Here is a 23,885-nt window from a genome sequence, read left to right as displayed (position 1 = left end):
TTATGAACATTTCTGAAGAAATGTTTGTCTGTATAGATATAAGTTTACAGTTGTCTCGGGTATAAGCTTAGCAGGGTAATTTCCAAGCCATATAATAACTGGATTTAATATTTTGTAACTAACAAATTGTTTTCTAAAGTCGCTGCACCATTTCACATTCTCACCTGCAGTACATGAGGATTTCAATTTCTTTCTATCTTCAACAGTTGTTATTGCCTGTTTGCCATTTTAATGTGTTTTAAGTTGTTTTTCAGTATAGTTTTGCTTTGCATTTATTTAATGATTAACAAATATTAGCAAATTCTCTTGGGCTTATTAGCCATTTGTGTTTCTTTGGAGAAATATCTCTTCAAATAATTTTCTCATTTTAAAATTGGATTGTCTTTTTATCATTTTATAAGTTGCTGGATTTGTTTTGCTAGTACTTTTTTGAGGATTTTTTTTGTCTAAATCATAAGGTATGTAAGTCAGTTGTTTTATATTTTTTGTGATACCTGTGTCTAATTTTAGTATCAAGCTCAAACCAGCCTTTTAGATCACTTGGAAATTGTTTGCTCCTCTTCTATTTTTTGGAAGAGTTTGTGAAGGATTGGTATTAATTCTTACCTAAGTTTTTGGTAGTTTGTCAGTGAAGCCATCTGAGACTATGTTTTGTTTGTTTGGTTGTTTTGTTTCATTTAGGGGGAATTTTTAAATTAATAACTTATTATTTTTAGTTTTTAAAGGTCTATTCATATTTTCTATTTCTTTTTGAGTAAGTTCTGGTAGAGTGCATTTTACTCTCATCTTAGTATCATAAGTATCTAGTATGTTGCCACGCAGTTGTTTATAGCATTCCCTTATATTCCTTTTCATTTCTTTATGGTAGGTATCAGCTGTCTCTACTTTTATCCTGATACTAGTTAATGATAACATCTCTGGGATTTTTTTTTTTTTTTGGTTTATTTGTTTGTGTGTTTATTTCTTGCTTTTTTTCCCCATTTATCTCAAAGTATCTTGCAATTTCTCACATGATGTCTCCTTGACTCACTGGTTATATGGACAGGTGTTTTTTTAATATTTACTTCTTTGTGAATTTCCCATATTTCATTTGTTTTTTTAATTTCTAATTTAAATCTATTTTGATTTGAGAATATATTTCATATGATGTCAGTCTTTTGAAATTTTTCCAGTCTTGCATTATGGTCTAGCATATGGTCTATCTTAGATTATGTTCCATGTGTGCTTGAGAAGAACATACATCCTGTTACTGTTGAGTCTAGTGTTTTAAAAATGCCTAATAAAATTAGTTGTTTTATCATGTTGCTCAAGGATTCTATTTCCTTGGTAATCTTCTGCCTACCTACTATTGAAAGTGAGTTATAGAAGTCCCCAATTATTATTGTTAAGTTCTCTATTGCTCCTTTAAATTTTTTTTCAGTTATTTCTTCATGTAATTTGGAGTGATATTGTTATGATCATATGTGGTTATATTTATATCTGCAGAATGAATTTATTATTTTATCTTTATAAAATACCTGTCTTCATCTCTAGTAAAATTATTTCTTCTCTGAAATTCTATTTTGTCTTATATTAATGAGGTCATTTATTTCTATTTTGGTTATAGTTTGTATTATATATATAATAATAAGATATATATTTATCTTCCCATCTTGTAGCTTATAGTAGGGTCATATTTTTATATACATCCATCCCTGCTTTTTAAAGTGTTTAATCTGTTTAATTTGATGTAATTACTAATTTCAGAAATTTGTTTTTCATTTCACTATTTGTTTTCTATTTAATCTGTCTTATGCATTTGCTACTTTTTTCCTCTATTATTGCCTTCCTTCATGTTAAATAGATATATTAAGTATGTTCTTCTAATTCCATTGTTGTTTCTTTTAATAAGCCTTTTGAGATATTTTCCTTGTGACCACTAAGGGGCTTACATCATCATGTAAAATAATAGAGATCAGATTATTATTAATTTAATTAAATAGCATACAGAAACAGTGCTCTAAAGTAGCACCCAAATTAGTGATAATTTATTATAATAATAACATTTTTATACATGGTTAGCCCATCAACATGATTTTCTAATTATTGTTTTATAATGTTGTATTTTAATAATAAAGGAGAAGAAAATGGTTACAAAAATACCTTTATGCTGTCATCTATATTTACTTATGTAGTAAACTTTGTAATTTTTCTTCATCTCGTGGTGCTAATTTGAGTTGAATTTTATTTAGTTCTTTTTATTTCAGCCTAAAAACTCCCTATTGAAGGGCAGGTCTGCCAACCACAGATTTTCTCATTTTTTGTTTATCTTGATATATCTTAATGTCTCCATTTTTGAAACGTAGTTTCTGGATAAAGATTTCTTTTTTTGCAGTATTTTTCCTGCACCCCTTTGAATATGGGGCCCTACTGACCTCCAGCCCCCATGTTTCATTTTGTTTTGTTTTGTTTTATATGATGCCATCTTGTTCCCTTGTTTCTTTCAAGATTTTCAGTCTTGTCCCTTTTATGAGATTAGCAGTAGATCTGTTTCATTTAATGCTACTTAAAATTTGAGTTTCTTGAGTGTGTGTAGATTAACATTGTTCATGAAATTTTCAGTCTTCAGACATTATTTCTTCAAATACTTTTTCTTCAAACTTCACTCTCTCTACTTTTTCTGGGAATCTCATTAGGCATATATTGTTGCACCTGATGACATCCAATAGGTTCTGTTCATTTTTCTTCATTTCTTTTTCTTTCTCTTACTCAGACTGGATAATCTCCATTGACCTATTTTGAATTTCACTGATTATTTATTCTGTCCGTTCAAATTTGCTCTCAAACACCTCTAGTAAATTTTATATTTTGCTTACTGTACTCTTAAGCTCCAAAATTTCTATTTGATTATTTATTTTTAAATTCTCTATTTGATGAGGTATTTTTACCATACTTTCATTTAATTCTTAGACATGATTTTCTTTAGTCCATTGAATGCATTTACAATAGCTAATTTAAAATGTTTCTTTGGTAAATTTAATATCTGTCTTCCCCTGGGAATAATTTCTATTGACTCTTTCTATGTTGAGACCATAGTTTCCTGTTTATTTTCATGGTTTTTATTTTCTGATAAAAACTGGACACTTTACTTAATATAACATGACAACTCTGCCTATTATATGGTCTTACTCTTCAAGGTTTATTGTTATGGCTGTTCTGTTGTTGTTCTTACAGTAGCTACAGTTGCAGTTATTTGTTTGTTTAGTGACTCCTTGGGCTAATTCTTAAAGTTTGTTTCCTCTATAGTGTGTGGCCGCTGATGTCAGTGTTTTGTTAGCTAAGTGTTCAGCTAATGATAGCTAGAGATTTCCTTAAATGCATTGAACCAATAAATATTCCACTTTTCAGTGAAAGACTGTGTAAGAATTGGAGCAGGCTTCAAATCTTAGGCAGTTTACAACTCTGCATTAGCTTTCACTTATAGTTTGTGAAAGCCCTCAGTGTTACCACATTGAGTGACTGGAGCCCATTCAGGTATTTCCTGGGCAAGCATATAGTCCTGCAAATGAGTGTGACTTTCTAGATTCCCCAGGAAAGCGTTTTGCACTCTCTCAGTGAATAACTTGTTTCTCAGTTCTTCTTTTTCACCCTTATCCATGCTTCTGTTTAGACCACCAATTATCACAGCCTCAGTCATCCTCAGTGTTAAACAAATGCCACTGATAATTTCCAAGGAAAGCTTTGGGAATAAGGCATTTCCCACAATGGAGCACAAATCCAGACAGATAACAATAATACCCTGGGAACGAATCTTTTTCATGGTGTTGCAAGGCAGGTCAAGAAGTAGCAGTGCTCCAGAAATAGGAACTTTTAGTAACTCCATACATTATCTGTTCCCTCTGGTAGTTTCAAGGTTGCTGGTTTCACATCAATTGTATTTGTAAAGTGATGGGTTAGTGCTGGGAAGAGATTGATTCATGAAACTACAAATCCTGTTATGCTTAGCGAGATTCTGCAGATATTCTTGAATAAACAGATTTTTTTAAAACCTTTGTTTTATTTGCAGAGTTCTGAAAATGCCCATTTTGGTTATTTGGTTATTTTTGCCTGTTTTCTTTGCTTCCTTGGAGGAATAGATTACAGAGGTCTTCATTCCACCATCTTAGCAGTCCCACAAATATTATTTTATTTTAAATCATAGTTTTATTCTATTAACTGTCTCTTTCACACCTTTTAAACTGTGAAATAAAGAGGCAAATTTTGTTTTGTGATATTTCTGTTACTGTGAAAATGTTTTTTCTACGTTGCTTTTCCTCACCTTGTATCCTCTTCAAACTTTGTTTTATGAAAGGAGTTTTAGGTTTGATAATAACCATAACAAGGGAATAGTTTAAGTTGTATTCAATACATACATATATAGCTTTTTGTTTTTGCTTTTTTACTAAATCTGGAGTGAATACAAGGCAATCCCCTGAACTCATGGATGGTGTTTAGTTTGATTTCCTTTTGCACAGGGCTCATCTTTAGGTAGGAACATCATATCAAACTTTTCACTGTATGAAGTTCAAATGATATTACATCTAGGTTCACGTGGCTATTAAATCCCAGATCACAGACCTTAGAACTTAGTTTTTCTTGAATCTGATTGCGCCACCATTTCCTTATATCATGGCCATCTTTACTATGGCTTTCTTTCTTTGAGCTCAGAGACGTATTGAAATTATTAATGATATATTTATTTTTGTCCATCATTTGAGTGTCCAAACCTAAGGAATGAGAATAACCTTAGCTCTCCAGGTTCCAGTCTTCTTTTATTGCAAATATAATTTTCATGTTCTTGCTCAAATTCACTTCAGTAACTGCCCATTCTTAATGTATATTTATTTATGTTTGCCTCTAGAAGAATTTATCTGTGACATGACTCCTGACAATCTCTTTGACTTCATTTGTTAGAAGTCACTCTTTTTCATATATACACTTCAATTCTGTTTTATGGGTCTGGGTTACATATTTGCCATTTCCTTTGAAGTCTAAGGCTACTTCTTGTTTTTCCAACCTTTCTTCATCCTTCAAAGACTACTCTTCTATGAAGTTTTTGGCAAGCTAAACATAATGGCTTTTTTTTTCAAATAATTTAAATGTTCTTATCTCTTGTTGAGTTCAGGAATTGTGCTTAACTTATATTTTTGTCTCCAGTACTCATCACAGTTTCTTACTTATTTTACACGCTGAAAAAATATATTTACTGAACAAACATATCAATGTATCATATAGTGTATGATTCAGAAAACTGAATAATGATATCATAATTGAAGATAAAATAGAACAAAATATTGTTCTCCTGTAGTTTGTTTTTATTATTTATAGGAAAAATTAATTAACTTCATTGAAATGTGTTGGTTCTCATTCATTAACCTTTACAATGAAAGACTCAAATATCCAAGTTGCTACTTATCTAAAATATATTCAGATTTGAAGTGATCATAAACATTCTGTACAAATGGGACTTATTTCAATAAATATGACTTTCTTGGATTAGACAAATGACTATGTGCCTTACAAAAACAACTTTAAGATTATCAGTAAATTGTTAGAAAAAATATATATGTATATATTCTTGATTTTAACAGTGTGCAATTTTCCGCAAACCAACTAATTAATCTTTTTTATAAGCAAAGAAATTGACTATTGAAATTCATATGTTATCAAGTTATTCCACCATGATCATTTGAAATATGTCAGCCAGAATGACTTGGTATTGCCTTTTGTCTTTTATTAAATAATATGGATTTACTGATTATTATACCTATGCAATTTAATTTTATTTCTAATTAAGGCCATGTTCTCACAGTAATCACTAATTACATTATCATTTTACTCTGTTATTTAGACAAGATAAGTCATTTGAAGATTAGAATATAGATCAAATGTTAAATAAATGGTTATTGTATATAAAATATTGTATTTTATATACTACCGAGTTAAAAAGGTAACAGAACTCTGTAAACTTTTAATGTAATTGTTTTGATTTATTTCATTAAAAAATCATATTAGTTTCTGTAATTATTTACCATGTATACAAAAATGCAGTTTTAATTTAACAAAAAATGTCATTTCTGCTGATATATTTAATAGTATGCCTGCTTTAAAGAATTCATGACATGCACAAAAATATCGAAGTGGTCTATTATATTTAATGTAAAAGATTCATATTTAGTACAACATTCCACAAAAAACAGAGATAATACATAAAAAGTTTATGGTTATAATTTTTCTACTTTTTAAATAACTAACACTCCTCCCTGGTTAAACACAAATATAAACACACACACACACACACACACACACACACACAATGAGAGAAAAAAAGGAAAATAATGGAGAGGGAACATTACCACAGTATTCATTAGGTACACAATTTCCCACCCCAGAGATAACCATTCTAACAGGGGCCTAATATTTCCTTCTGAGTTTTCCAGAGATCATCTACCCAGTTATTTGGAGAGGGAATGTATAACTGGTTGTGTGTTAAATACTACATTACCTGTTTTTCCCTTGCTTTATTTAACTACAATTTTTTAATTGATTATGATTCACTGACAGACTATATATTACATCCATTTAATCAAATTGTAGACGACTATAACTTTACATGGGAGGAAGTTAATATACCTAACTAATCTTAGTGTACAGTTTTCAAATACTTTATCAAATAATGCTATAATACATAATCTTTTCTTAATATATCTTTTCTAATATTTGCAAGTTTATAAGTAAAATAAAATTTTACATAGTACAAATAAATGATTTTTAGTAGATGTTGCCAAATTTTTCTCCAAAGATGTTTAATACTTTTTATTATCACCTAGAATTCATGGTAATGCCTATTATTTTCCACATGGCTGCAACACAAAATCTTACCTTTTTTATACTTTTTTTAACCAAAAATGTAACATCTAGGTTTTCATAATTTTAATTTGTATTTTTAAAATTACAAATAAGTTTGAGAATCTTTTGAAATGAGTAAGAATAAGAACTATTTCCTTTGCTTTTCTACCTAACTCTCTAATACATATAACATGTACTAATATATTTAAATATAAATGTATATACTACACAGAATCTAGCAAAATATTATATTGGCAATTAAATTAACCATTTGAAGTTCTCTGAATAGATCATTAGTTATAATGCTTTCTCAAGTTTAATTTCATCAAAACTTGTTGATGTTTTATCCACAAAGTTGACATCACTTTTTAAGACATATTCTTTGAAGTACGTTTGAATCACTTTTTTTTTTAATATTTATTTATTGATTTTTGGCTGTGTTGGGTCTTAGTTTTTGTGCGAGGGCTTTCTCTAGTTGTGGCAAGTGGGGGCCAATCTTCATCGTGGTGCACTGGCCTCTCACTATCGTGGCCTCTCTTGTTGCGGAGCACAGGCTCCAGACGCGCAGGCTCAGTAGTTGTGGCTCACGGGCTTAGTTGCTCCGCGGCATGTGGGATCTTCCCAGACCAGGGCTCGAACCCGTGTCCCCTGCATTGGCAGGCAGATTCTCAACCACTGCACCACCAGGGAAGCCCTGAATCACTTTTGTAAACTTCAAGAGTCTACAGTAATTTATTAGTGATATTTAATATTAAATCCAGAGTACTTAAGTGACTAATGAGTTTTATTTAATGGTGATTCCTTGAATTCACAGTTTAAAGTCATTTTCTTCAGTCACTGATTTGTTGTACTGAATTATTAATACCTTCATATAAATCTTGTCCCATTTTATTATAAATCATCTCAGTTCATCTGGGTCTTGCGGTTAAATAAAATATGTGACGCTCAGTGGGGTACTTTTCTACATAGTGTTAATGTAGCTGCATGATGATGTAATGGAGGTAATGTCACAGGTTAGTGCAGATAACCATCTAGATGTGATAGCATAATTTGAAAAATTAATGTGCTCTCTCAGGCCTCTTTTTTGCATATTTGCTCTTTTATTGCATAGCAGTCCACTTAAAGAAATAAACTATTCTTAATCTTCCAAACATAGATTTTCCCCAGTTAAAAATAATCTTTGTGACAGTTTAATCTTACCACAATTCATGACAAAATGAATATGACACATTTTCTCTAAGTCAAATTTTCAGGAATTTTACTAATGGTCCATTTAATGTTCCATAGAAGTGAACATTTAAACTGGAAGAAAGCTGGCAGCTGCAATTAACAATGCAAGCTGTCAAAGTCAACAGTAGCAACTTTATTTAAGTAAAGTATTTTAGCAGATATCATTTGTAAATTGAGCACAAACATTCCATGAAATAATATAGTCACACAAAGCTAAGAATGAAATTGCCTATTATACTGTACATGGTAAGATTAATGTCATTCCTGAGGTTTTAATGATACAATTTAATGGAAGGACTTGAAATAGAGGTGAAAAGGGGTAAACATGTAGTCTCGTCATTATTGTTAGCATGAATTTAGATGTAAATAGCGTTTTGTCTTCTATTTTATCTCCACAAAATTAACTATTTTTTCTTCAGTCATTTATTGGTAAAAATATATATTTTTTATTATAAATTTCAAGGAACAGTGGAATACTAATGGTAATAAAAACAGGAATGGACACTGGGACTATAAAATGCTTGTTTCCATACTAGCCTGTTAATTACCTATTCATTCCACATTTGTATTCAGAATTTAACAGTTTTGAGGTTTTTGTTGTTGTTAAAACATATTTTGAACGATTCACCCTCATTATGTCTTTGCATTACTGTTGCCTTTAGTAATCAAATTTATTTAAAGATATTTTTGAAAAGTTTATGTGATTAACCACAAAAAACAAATTAAATATTCAAAGCCTTTTAATATAATTTATACTCCAAAATTTTCTCCCACAATGTTAGTGATCAGTATTTATGTGATTATGTGAGTTTGTGTCTGTATATACATACTAGTTTTCATCAGGGTATTAATCTAAATAAGGATATCACAATTACTTTTCCAGATTTCTGATTACAGATACATTTAGGTATATGAATTCAATATATGAATTCAGTTCATTCACTGAATTCAATTCAATTCAAATTCAATATATGAATGAGACTTTCTTAAAAGTTTGAAGAAACAAAAGATATGCTAGCATTCTCAATTTAGAATTTCTCTTCAGAAAAATATTATTTCTCTTCTCTCTCACTTCTCTCTCTCTCTCTCTCTCTCTCTCTCTCTCTCTCTCTCTCTCTATATATATATATATATATATATATATATATATATATAAACATCTCTCACTCTGTCTCTTGATAGGTAGATAGATGGATAGATATTGATTGATTTTTCTATATGTAGAGATAATAGATATTTTTATAGAGAGAAAAAATTTCGATTCATCTATTTCTATATATGTATCCATCTATCTTTCCACAATAAAATGGCACCACTTACCTACTAGTATGACTGAAAATTTAAGAATAATGACTAATGGTACTAAATATGGACAAGGATACTGGAACTCTCATAAATTGATAGTGAAAATGTAAAATAAAACAAAAATTTGGGGAAATTTTGCCATGCCTTATAAAGACCATTTTCTTAACACATACCTACCCTATGGCCACTAATTCCACCATTATATTTTTATTCAAAAGAATTTTAAAAATATGTATATTTACAAAGGTTTGTATAATTTTCATACTTCCCTTATTTATAATTGTCAAAATCTAGAAACAATTTTGTTTAGAATGCTTTCACAGACTGGGACATATTCTTTCAATAAAATACTGTTAAACCATAAAAAATAACACTCTCATATACACACAACATGGAAAAGTCTGGAAAAATAGCATATAGTGGTATAAGACTTGCACAAAAGAGTAGATAATACATGATACTTGGAATTGGCAAAATTAATCTGTGTTAAAAAAAAGTGATTGAAATAACTGTTGTTTCTGAGGTTTGAGGAGTAAGGATTAAAGATGCATAAGGGAAATTTCAGAGATGCTGGTAATGTTTTATATCTTGATAAAGCTTTAAGCTATAAAAGTGTATGCATTTGTTAGAACTACCATATGACCCAGTAATCCCACTACTTGGCATATACCCTAAGAAAACCACAATTCAAAGAGGTACATGTACCACAATGTTCATTGCAGCACTATTTACAATAGCCAGGACATGGAAACAACAACCTAAGTGTCCATCGACAGATGAATGGATAAAGAAGATGTGGCACATATATACAATGGAATATTAGTCAGCCATAAAAAGGAACAAAATTGAGTTATTTGTAATGAGTTGGTTGGACCTAGAGTCTGTCATACAGAGTGAAGTAAGTCAGAAAGAGAAAAACAAATACCATATGCTAATGCACATATATGGAATCTAAAAAATAAGGACCAATGAGCCTAGTGGCAGTGCAGGAATAAAGATGTAGATGTACAGAACAGATTTGAGGACACAGGGGTGGAAGGGGAAGCTGGGACAAAGAGAGAGAATAACATTGACATATGTACACTACCAAATGTAAAATGGATGGCTAGTGGGAAGCTGCTGTATAACACAGGGAGATCAGCTAGATACTTTATGATGACCTAGAGGAGTGGGATAGAGAGGGTGGGAGGGAGGCTCAAGAGGGAGGGTATAGGGGGATATATGTATACATATAGCTGCTTCACTTTGTTGTACAGCAGAAACTAACATTGTAAAGCAATTATACTCCAATAAAGATATGTAAAAAAAAAGTGTATGCACTTGTCAACACTCACTGAATAGGTACTCTCAAGACTTATGCATTCCAAAGTTTATAAATTTTATATCAAATAGTACATATACATATATATGGGTTGTTATCATATATTGAACTATTGATTGCAAATGGCAAATTTGCATTCTTTTTCATGGCTGAGTAATATTCCATTGTGTTTGTGGAACACACACAAACACACAATCACATCTTCTTTATCCATTCATCTGTTGATGGACACTTAGCTTGCTTCTATATCTTGGCTATTGTAAATAATGTTGCTATGAACATTGGAGTGCACGTATCTTTTCACATTAGTGTTTTTGCTTCCTTCAGATATATACACAGAAGTGGAATTGATTGATCATATTGTACTTCTATTTTTAGTCTTTTGAGGAACCTCCCTAATGTTTTCCACAATGGCTGCACCAACTTCCATTTCCACCAGCAAGGTAGAAGCGTTCCCTTTTCTCCACATACAAGCCAACATTTGTTATTTGTGGTCTTGATAATAGGAATTTTAACAGGTATGAGGTGATATCTCATTATGGTTTCAAATAATTAGCAGTAATTATTTAGCAATAATTTTCATGTTTCTGTTGACCAGGAACTTTGGAAAAATGTCTCTTCAGATCTTCTGCCAGCTTTTTAATTGGGTTGTTTGTTTTTTCCATATTGAGTTGTATGTGTTGATTGTATATGTTGGATATTAACTCCTTATTGGTCATATAATTTGCAATTAATTTGTCCCCTTTTCATTTTGTTGGTGATTTCATTTGCTATACAAAATCTTTTAAGTTTAATTAGGTTCCATTTGTTTATTTTTGTTTGTTTGTTTGTTTTTACCTTAGAAGCCAGATCCAAAAAAATATTGCTACAATTTAAATCGTAGAGTGTTCTGCCTATGCTTTCTTCTAGGAGTTTTATGCTTTCTGGTCTTACATTTGAGTCTTTAATCTATTTTGAGTTTATTATTGTACATCATATGTGACAGTATTCTAATTTCATTCTTTTCATGTCTATGCTGTTATACCAACATCATACTGTTTTTCCTCCTTAATAAGTTCTTGCCTACTTATTTTTAGTTTAATTGACCTGAGTGTGTGGGTTTAGTCCTGGTCTCTTTATCGTGTTCCATTGATCTATATGTCTAATTCTGTGCCATATTGTTTTGGTACTGTATCTTTGTTGTATAGTCTGAAGTCAGGGTGCATGGAATATTGAGCTTTGTTCTTTCTCAAGATTATTTTGACTATTCAGTGTCTTCTGTGTTCCCATACAACTTTTAAAATTATTTGTTCTAGTTCTATGTAAAATGCCTTTGGTATTTTTATAGGGATTTCATTAAATGTTTAGATTGCTTTGAGTAGCTGCTCATTTTAATAATATTAATTCTTCTAATCCATGAACATGGCATATCTTTACATTTGTGTGATCTTCAATTTGTTTTCTCATAATTTTATAGTTTTGTGGTACAGGTCTTTTGCCTCCTTAGGTGGGTTTATTCCTAGGTATTTTATTCTTTTTCATGTGATTGTAAATGGAATTGATTCCTTAATCTCTCTTTCTGATAGTTTATTTTTAGCATATATCAATGCAACAGATTTCTGTATATAAAATTTGTATCCTGCAAATTTACTGAAATCACTGAAGTGTTCTACTAGTTTTTTGGTTGCTTCTTTAGCATTCTCTATGTATAGTATCATGTCACCTGCAAACAGTTTTTCCTTTCCAATTTGGATGCGTTTTATTTCTTTATTTTTTCTGATTGCTATGGATAAGACATCCAATATTATATTGAACAAAAGTGATGAGAGTGGGCATCCTTGTCTTGTTTCTAATCTTAGAGAAAATGCTTTCTGCTTTATACCATTGAATATGATGCTAGGTGTGGGTTTATCATATATGGCCTTTATTATGTTGTGGCATGTTCACTCTATACTCACTTTCTGGAGAGTTTTTATCATAAATGGATGTTAAATTTTGTCAAAAGTTTCTTTTCTGTATCTATTGAGATGAATAAATTGTTTTTATTCTTCAACTTGCTACTGTGATGTATCACATTGATTGATTTGAGTATATTGAACCATCTTTGCATCCCTGGGATACATCCCACTTGATCATGGTGTATAACATTTTAATGTATTGTTGGATTTCGTTTGATAATATTTTGTTGAGGATTTTTGCATCTATATTTATCAGTGACATTGGACTGCAATATTCCTTTTTTCTAATATCTATTTCTGGTTTTGGAATCAGGATGATGTTGGCCTCATAAAAGGATTTTTGAATCATTTCTTCTCCAATATTTCAGAATACTTTGAGGATAGGTGTTAAATCTTCTCTCAGTGTTTGGTAAAATTCACCTGTAAAACCATCAGATCCTGGAATTTTCTTTGTTGGGAACTCATTATTATTATCATTATTACTGATTCAATGTCATTACTGAAAATTGATCTGCTTATATTTTCTATTTCTTCCTGGTTCAGTCTGGGAGATTGTACATTTCTAGGAATTTGTCCAATTCTTCTAGGTTGTCCATTTCATTTGCATGTAGTTGTTTGAAATAGTCTATTATGACCCTTGTATTTCTGTGGTGTGAGTTGTAATTTCTCGATTTTCATTTCTGATTTTGTTTGGGGCTCTCCCTGTTGCTTGATGTATCTGTCTAAAGTTTTATCAAGTTTGTTTATCTTTTCAAAGAACCAGCTCTTATATCAATTATCTTTTCTGTTTATCTATTTTTTGTTTCCATTTCATTTATTTTTTCTCTGACTTTTATGATTTCTTTCCCTCTACTAACTTTGGGTTTAGTTGTTTCTTTCTCTAGCTCCTTTAGCTGTAAGGTTAGGTTGTTTATTTTTGAGATTTTTCCTGTTTCTTGAGGTAAGTTTGTATTGCTATAAACTTCCCTCTTAGAACCATTTATTCTGTGTCAAATGGGTTTTTGATCATTATATTTTCTTTTTCATTTTTCTCTAAGTATTATTTGAATTTTTCTTTAACTTCTTCAATGATTCACTGCTAGTTAAGTAGCATAATGTTTAGCTCCATATGTTTGTGTTTTATGCATTTTTCATCTTATCATTGATTTCTAGTCTCATAGTCTTGTGGTCAGAAATGATGCCTGTTAATATTTCAATTTTCTTAAATTGACAGAGGCTTGTTTTATGGCCTAGCATGGGATCTATCCTGGAGAATGTTCTATGTGCACTTGAAAAGAAACTGCATTCTGCTGAATATATTTGTAATATGTATTACTGTATCATATATACTTAAATCAATTATATTATACATAATATAATATAATATATATTATAGTATACAATATATATTATAAACTATATGTATAATATAAATATAATGTAATATATATTAATATAGCAGATATCAATATAATAAACAGTATAATATATATTATATTACATATAACATATAAGTATATATATTCTACTATATTGTTTTATATTATATATTATATGTATTATATATGTACATATTATATATTATATCATATAATATATGTATAATATATAATAAAATATGGATATAAGATAATATATACATAATAATAATATATAACATAATTAATATATATTATTAATTATATTATATAATTAATAATATAATGATATTATAGTTATATATAATACAATAATAATAATGTAATTATTATATGTAATTTAATAGTATGAATATATATCATATAAAATTATTATTATATATAATACAATGACATAATATATAATATTATAAATTAATATAACATAATAAAATGATATTATATATAACAATATAATATATTATGATACATAATATATTATATATATATAATATATGTTACTATATATAATAATATAGTATATAATATATATTAATATATTTATCTGTACATTTATGTATATATATGGATATATATATCTGGGGCATTTGCTGGAATGTGTCAATTACAGCCAGTTATCCTTATTCATTTTCTGTCTGAATGACTTGTTAATTGGTCTAAATAAGGTGTTAATTTTCACTGCTTTTACTGTGTTACTGTCAATTTCTCTTTTTATTTCTTTTAATGTTTCTTTTATTTAGGTCATCTTATGTTGGATGCATATATATTTACAATTGTTATAGCTCCTTCTTTAACTAATTCCTTGATCATATGTAATATCCTTCTTTGTCTCTTGTAGCAGTCATTGTTTTAAGTTTTATCAGGCTAATTTTTCTGAAATATGTATTGCTATCCAGCCATCTTTTGGTTTCCAATGACATGGAATATCTTCTTCCATCCCCTCACATTCAAACTGTGTGTGTATTTTGACCTCATGTGAGTATCTTGCAGGCTGCGTATATAAGGGTCTTGGTTTTGTATCCATTAAGCTCCTCTATATCTTTTTATTAGTGCATTCAGTCCACTTACATTTAATGTAATTACTGATATGTAATGCTTATTGTCACTAGTGGACACTTGTACTCATCTGTAGCTGGATGTAACCCAGTGTTAGCTGTATGCATTTAGCCTGTTGCATTTTCCAATGTGAACTTGTTGGCTACTGTGTGGTCTCTCTCTTCTCAGGTATGTCTACCACTCTTTTGTCTTTTCTGTCATTTGAAACAGAAGTTTCAAATAAATAAATATATAAATGAAAGAGGAGACATTACAGCTGATACCACACAAATATAAAGGATCATAATATACTAATATGAACAATTACAGATCAATAAATTAGACAACCTAGAAGAAATGGATAAATTTCTAGAAATATACAACCTATCCAGACTGAATCATGAAGAAATACAAAATATGAATAGACCAACTGCTAGTAAGGAGGATGAGTCAGTAATCAAAAACTTTCCCACAAAGAAAAGTCTAGGACTAGATGGCTTCACTGGTGAATTATACAAAACATTGAAAGAATAAATTAATACCAATATTTCTCAAACTCTTCTGAAATAAAGCAGAAGTACACTTCCAAACTCATTCTATAATACAAGAATCCCATTACCCTAACCCAAATCCAGACAAGGAGATTACAAGAAAAGAAAATTATAGGTGAATATCCCTGATGAACATAGATGCCAAAACCCTCAGATATGTGTATGTATATGTACATACTATAAAAGAGAAAGAAACTGTCTTTTACAACAACATGGATGGACTTTAGGGAATTTTGGTAATAAAGTAAGTGAGAGAGAGAGAAATGCAAATTCTGCCTGATATCGTTATATGCAGAATCTAAAAGAAAAAACAAACAAACTCATATAAACAGAGAATGTATTGGTGCTTGCCAGAGGCCAGGAGTGTGGAGTGGGGGAAATGGGTATAGGTGGCCAAAGGGACCAACTTCCACTTATAGAAGAAATAAATTCTTGGGATGTAATGTAACATCATGGTGACTGTAGTTAACACTCTATTGTATATTTGAAACTTGTTATGAGAGTAAATCTTAAAAACTCTCATTACAAGAAAAATATTTCTAAGTATGTGAAGTAATGGATATTAACTAAATTTTGTGGTATTCATTTCATGACATACATTTATCAAATCATTACACTGTATGTCTTAAACTAATACAATGTTGTATCTCATTTATATCTTAATAAAACTAGAGAAAGTAAAAATATCTTTAGTTGACATTATAAATGTAAATCTATTGATGCTGCTCTGAAAAATAAATTGAAAAAAATTGCAAGTGTATAAAATGGATTGGAAAATTAAGGTCATTGATGGATTTCAGGAAACTTTATTTTTTTATTTATATGTTCTGAATAATTTTATAAAATTCTAGTGCCCAGCAATAAAAATGAAATAAAAGAGTTAAAATAGCTAGAAATAAGAAATTAGACAATATCTTATTAACTAAATACTGTGCAATTTTTATATCAAATAGTTAATTTAAGAGGAAGGGTTGGGCTTCCTTGGTGATGCAGTGATTAAGAATCTGCCTGCCACTGCAGGGGACATAGGTTTGAGCCCTGGTCCAGGAAGATCCCATATACCGTGGAACAACTAATCCCGTGTACCACTACTGAAGCTGCATGCTACAACTACTGAAACCTGTGAGCCTATAGCTTGTGCTCCACAACAAGAGAAGCCACTGCAATGAGAAGCCCATGCACCACAAGAAGAGTAGCCCCCATTCACCACAACTAGAGAAAACCTGTGCGCAGCAACAAAGACCCAATGCATCCAAAATTAAAATAAATACATTTAAAATAAATAAATAAAAGGAAGGTTTATTTCTGTATAATGTATAAATTATGCTACTATTGCCCAAATGAATTTCATTAGCAATGGACAATGTTAATACCCCTTTCAATTGTTTATGAAACAGAATATTTTTAGTATTTATTTCTGACTATATTTAAATGAGATATACTGAGACTTTGTAAACACATTGACATTTTGATGTTAAATACTTTAAAATAGATTCATATTATAATGAAAAATATATTTATTACATTTAAGTACTAAAAAATATGGTACTTTAGAATAATTAGAATTAAAACACCACAGATTGTGCATCTTCTTATACTTTTGTGCTCAATTACTTTTTAAATATGACAGGATTCTTTAGCAACTATTTCTTCCTCATAAGTGTATTCAAATTTGATGCTTCCTTTTTACAATATGTGTGCAATTTATTTAGTACTAGGTTATAATTTTTTTTAAATTCATTTCTGTGTTTAAAAATTTGAACATTATGATAGATGAAAGTATGACCTTTGAGTCTCTAATGACATATGTATTAACCAAGAAAGAGCTTATTTTCAGGTCTTCTTTTTTGTAAAACATTATATCAAAGAAAAAATTCTTGCCATTGTCTTTGAGATTTTTCTTCTCTTATACTCCAGACAATACCTACATAGAAGACAGTGCTCTGCGTATGATTGCATAATACTATGATATAGAAATACATAATATATTAATCATAGTATTATATTTATTAGTATAAATGATGTGGATTGACTTTAAAAAAACATGTTTTTATGAGTATATAAAAATTCACCTGAGCTAGACTAGATGGTTAGCAAATTCTCACCCATAAGAGAATCACTTAAGTGTTTCTTTAAAACTCAGTCCCTGAGCTCTATTTCTTATATTTTGAAACAGAGATCTGGAAAGCCTTCATTTTAATAAGGACTTTCCAGCAAATTTTTATTCATTTGAAAATTAGCCTGAATTCTAAAGACTGAAATTAAATTCTCTGTTTCTCTTCACATACACACACACACACACACACACACACACATTTTTTAATAGAATATATTGAAAATAAAATCACTGTTGAATCATTCTGAATAATTGTCCAGACTATAGAGAAGGCGTGTTAAACCTTTGTTCCAGGTAGGGTGCTGAATCTTAATATAATTTCCACACTGGATCCTTACTTAATTTCTACTTCCCCTTGTAAATGTCCTTCATAGCAAATGGGAAGTTGGATTGAGAATCAGTAAGACTACCAGGTGTGTAGGAGGATCTCCAAGACCTTGGCTACTGTTCTTTCTCTCTGGCCATCTACATTCCTTAATAAAGTCACTGTGTATAGGCGACTACTAAAGCCAATGAGCTTGTAGGGAATTTTTTAGTCCTTGAATTGTCCCTCACTATGCCCCACACAAAATAATTGAATAGCACAAGTGAAAGCTTTTGCCCATCAATCTAAATATCAATTCATTTATCTACCCATCCATCAACTCCTATTCTAAAATGAACACCTAATTAATGACCAATACTAATCCATTTTCCATGACAAATATATTTTCTTCCAGGATTCTATTACATTCACATAAATACTTGAATTCAATATATTGCAATAAATATGATGTTCAGATAAATGGACCAAGGCAGAATATAGATTAGATATCCTTTTAGGAAGAGGACAGTATTTGTTTGAATGATAGTGGAAATAAATGCTCTCTTCAATTTTATAGCTTTCCATTTCAAGTTCACTTCCTAATTCATGTATACATATATGTCTTCTTAGATAAATTTATATTAAATATTCTTTTAAAACATTTTTATTGAAGTATATTTGATGTACAATGTTGTGTTAGTTTGAGGTGTACAACAAAATGAATCAGTTATACATATACATATAGCCACTCTTTTTTTAGATTATGTTCCCATATAGGCCATTACAGAGCATTGAGTAGAGTTCTCTGTGCTATGCAGTAGGTCCTTATTAATTATCTGTTCTCTATATGGTATTGTGTATTCATTAATCCCAATCTCCCAATTTATCCCTCCCCCCTCTCTTATGTCCTGGCAACCATAAGGTTGTTTTCTACATCTGTGACTCTACTACTGTTTTGTAAATAAGTTCATTTGTACCTTTTTTTCTTTAGATTCCACATATAAGTAATATCATATGATATTTTTCTTTCTGTCTGACTTGAAACACTAAGACAATCTCTAGGTCCATCCATGCCACTGAAAATGGCATTATTTCTTATGGCTGAGTAATATTCCATTGTATATATGTACTGCATCTTCTTTATCCATTCATCTGTTGATGGACATTTAGGTTGCTTCCATATCCTGTTTATTGTAAATAGTGCAGCAATGAACACTGAGGTGCATGTATATTTTCGAATTATGGTTTTCTCTGGGTATATGCCTAGGAGTGGGATTGCTGTGTCATATGGTAGTTCTATTTTTTAGTTTTTTAAGGAAACTCAATACTGCTCTCCATAGTGGCTGTACCAATTTATACTCCCACCAACAGTGTAAGTGGGTTCCATTTTCTCCACACACTCTCCCAGCATTTGTCATTGGCAGATTTTTTATGATGTCCATTCTGACTGGCATTAGGTGATACCTCATTGTAATTTTGATTTGCATTTCTCTAATAATTAGTGATGTTGAGCATCTTTTTTTTTTTTAACCATGTGTATGTCTTCTTTGGACAAATGTCTATTTAGGTCTTCCACCCATTTTTTGATTGGGTTGTTTATTCTTTGATATTGAGCTTCACAAGCTCTTTTTATATTTTGGAGATTAATCCCTGTCTTTTGTTTCATTTGCAAATATTTTCTCCCATTCTGAGTGATGCCTTTCCTTTTGTTTATGGTTTCCTTTGTTGTGCAAAAGCTTTTAAGTTTAATTAGCTTCCATTTGTTTATTTTTGCTTTTATTTTCATTACTCTAAGAGGTGGATTAAAAAATCTTGCTGCAATTTATGTCAAAAGGTGTTCTGCCTATGTTTTCCCCTGAGAGTTTTATAAAGTCCAGCTTTACGTTTAGGTCTTTCATCCATTTTGAGTCTATTTTGGCGTCCAGTGTTATGGAGTGTTCTAATTTCATTTTTTTAGCTGTAGCTGTTCAGTTTTCCCAGCACCACTTATTGAAGAGGCTGTTTTTTCTCCATTGTATATTCTTGCCTCCTTTGTCATAGATTAGGTGAACATATGTGTGTGGGTTTATCTCTGGATTTTCTATCCTGTTTTATTGATATGTATTTCTGTTTTGGGGCCATTACCATATTGTTTTGATTACAGTAACTTTGTAGTATAGTCTGAAGTCAGGGAGCCTGATTCCTCCAGTTTCATTTTTCTTTCTAAAAGTTGTTTTAGCTATTCAGTGTCTTTATTGTTTCCATACAAATTGGGATTATTTTGTTCTAATTCTGTGAAAAATGCCATTGGTAATTTGATAGGGATTGCATTGAATCTGTAGATTGATTTGGGATACAGCCCTGACCAGTACTGTATAAAAGAAGGTAAAAAGGGAAAGAAGTTAAATGTAGTCCAAATGCTGTATTTTTCTCCTAGGAGTTTAAAGTGTTAATTAGTATTGTCAAAAATTTTATCAGCATTCAAAATTTTTTATTTTCTGAGTGATTACTATCTGGGGAGGAATTAATTAGCTTCCTCCACTCCTTTATCCTAACATTGTAATTTCACTGTGTGTCTGTGGAATTTGAGGATGTACTCCTTTATAAATGCTTTGAGGGAAACTTTGGGACTAGAATACACAGAAATAATGTATTTTACAAATTTTCCAACTTTATGAAAATACATTTTATTTTTTTGCTTTTGATATAATTTAGTAATGCTTTAAAATTTCACAAGTAATGGCATATTCTCAGAAGAGCCAATCAATTAAAATTGGTTTACAAGTAAACATGTTTTTATTTAAATTAATAGTCACTTATCAAAACAAGATATGAAAATATCTCTCAGTATTCTAATTTATGGGAGCACAGGGATAAAAAGAAGCAGTGCATGAAATAAGGGGAACACAGAAAGTTGTATAAGAAATAAATGGAAAGAAAACTAAACATAAAAGTGATATGATCATATTTCTGTTAGAAAAATGTTTGCTTCTCTACTGAAACAAAATCCTGAAACTTACAAGTCTCAGGCAAAATTAAGTTTGACCAAATATAAAACTTTTGCTGTTAGTATAATATATAAGAGAATATAAGGGCAGGTACCACACTTAGAGGTCTGAAAGTGGGAGTAGCAAAGAAGAAATAATTTTATCGCTCAAGAATTCTCTTTCAACAATAGGCAATTGGCTGTGTAGCAAATATTATTTACTTATATTGACTGAAAATATAAGTTGAAATACATATCTTTAGCCCTTTACTTTTATTGGTGAAAAAGTAGGATACAGTCAAATTTTTTGCTGTAAAAATATTGAAGAAAATGTATGTATATACATATAAGTGTAATATATATTATATACATGTATATAATGTGTAAATATATCATAGATATATTTAAAATATATTAAAATTAAAAGTATAATTTCATAAAAAGAACAATGATTTTACATTCTAGAGTAAAAAACAAGAGTAATAGTATAGAACTTTTATGTTTAAAAGTGATCATGTAAAGAGAGAAATAAAATGTAAGTATATAAAAATTAGAATAAAAATCAGTTTCAGGGAAAATGTTTTACTTATATTAATATTGTATAATGGTTCCAATTTATTATAGAATAGTGAAGATGAATTTAAAATTAATGCAAATATTATTTACTGAATACTTATCTTGATATTATTATTGTATATTTTTTCACTTAATATTTATAAATTTTGGCTTATGGATAATATTTATATTTGTATACTCATAATAATCTAGCATTTAAATAAATCTATATTTTTTGTAACTTTGTGATTTCAAAGACTTAATAAAATGACTTTTTTTCTTCCTCACCTGAATTTGCAAATTATTGGAATAGGATAAAGACAATTAAAAATAAAGTAATTAGCTTTATCAATGATACAGTCTATTAGAATATATAATCTTAGGTCACAGACCAAAAAGCCTCACTGATAAGTTTTGCCCCTCTTTTCTCAGTTTCAGTTTAGAATAGCCCATTTATGGGAAATAGTGTGTCTTTGTTACATAACATGTACATAGGTTTGTATTTTTGTGGTGATTATGCTGCTGATGATGTGTGGTAGATTGGTGGGACAGAAGAGTTAGTCACAGAGATATTTCATATGTGGGTGTTATGGAAATCTGATAAAGCTCAACTAAAATACCCTGTGTGAAGGTTTAACTAAATTACTGATTTGTTGAATATGAAGTTAATTAGAGATACAAGCTAGAAAATTTAGCAATTAGTTTGCTTAGCTAAAATAAATACATAAGCCAAAGAAAATCCATCTTGGGTCTGGTGATTTGTAATTTTATGGTTTATGTTACTAACTACTTACAATCCAAATGCCTACGTTTTTGTGATTGCTAATCAGTATTTAGACATAACCAGGAATAGTGTGTATGGCACATATAATCAGAGGTTAAAATATAGTGCATTATGATTGGGAATATTTTTTTACCCAACTGTAGGATATAAATTTAAATATTTTAATAATTTTTAAAAGTTGATTTCTACTGTTTAGAAAACTAATGCATAAGGGACAACAACAATGTCACTATACATGCTTTGGAGTCCAGAAAATCATTTTGTGTTAAAAAGCAGCAGGATTTTTGAAGAATTCGAGCTGAAACAGAAGCAGAAAAAAAACATCAGCACCAGAATTATGAATTATTCACAGGTAATTCAATCACTGAACTGGAGGTTCCCAAGTTGGTGTTAATAAAAGAGAACATTACTAAAAGATAAGAGTTACTGAAGGATGACAAGCTTGGTAGGGCACTGAATAAGGTTCTGTAGAGGTATGGACTGTAAAAGTGTCTCATTACTGAAGAATTGTGTGCCTGTTAACTTTACTTTTAGAACTTTGTGTTTATACTCTTTCTTACTTCTGGAGAAGTGGGAGTTATTTTGTAAATATTTACCTCTAATTTCCATCTTTATCCAACTACTTCCTTTTTTATGGAAGTATAGTTGATTTACAATATTGTGTTAATTTCTGCTGTATAGCAGAGTGATTCATTTAAACATATATATATACACATTCTTTTGAATATTCTTTTCCATTATGGTTTATCACAGTATATTGAAAAAAATTCCCTATACTATACACTAGGACCTTGTTGTTTATCCATTCTATATATAATAGTTTGCATTTACTCATCCCAAACTTCCAATCCATCCCTCCCCTCCACCCTCACCCTTGGCAACCACGAGTCTGTTCTCTATGTCTGTGAGTCTGTTTTTGTTTCATAGATAGGTTCATGTGTGTCATATTTTAGATTATACACATGAAATGATATCATATGGTATTTGTCTTTCTCTTTCTGATTTATTTCATTTAGTATGATAATCTCTAGGTCCATCCATTATCCAAATACCTCTTGAGAATTAGACTCACATTTTAGCTGCCAGTTCCAAATAAAAATGTTATATAAAACAAGAAGTCAATCTAAAATATAGATTTTCTGTGTGAAAAATAAGAGTTTATCATCTTCGTCCATGTTCACACCCCTGTTCCTAAAACTGTTCATTTTCCTGAATATTTATCTCAGTAACAGGATACATAAATGATTAGTTATCCAAGACATGATTATCATTCTTTAAATATTCCTTCTCTTAGTCTCCTCAGTTACAAATGATCACCATTCCTAAATAAATATTTCTCCAAAACGTCTCGAATTAAGTGACTTAGCTCCATTCTTATCACTCAGCAGATTCCACATTGGTAAGTAGCAAATAAAGCGAGGTAAAAGATATTTTACAGCCATAGGCTATGTTTGTACATGCATATTGTAAACTCTACAAGACAATTCATTTACAAATTACTTGTTTAATTTATAACTC

The sequence above is a fragment of the Mesoplodon densirostris genome, chromosome 17 (genome assembly GCF_025265405.1).
Source record: "Mesoplodon densirostris isolate mMesDen1 chromosome 17, mMesDen1 primary haplotype, whole genome shotgun sequence".
NCBI classification, from domain to species: domain Eukaryota; kingdom Metazoa; phylum Chordata; class Mammalia; order Artiodactyla; family Ziphiidae; genus Mesoplodon; species Mesoplodon densirostris.
Note: the sequence above shows the minus strand (reverse complement) of the source record.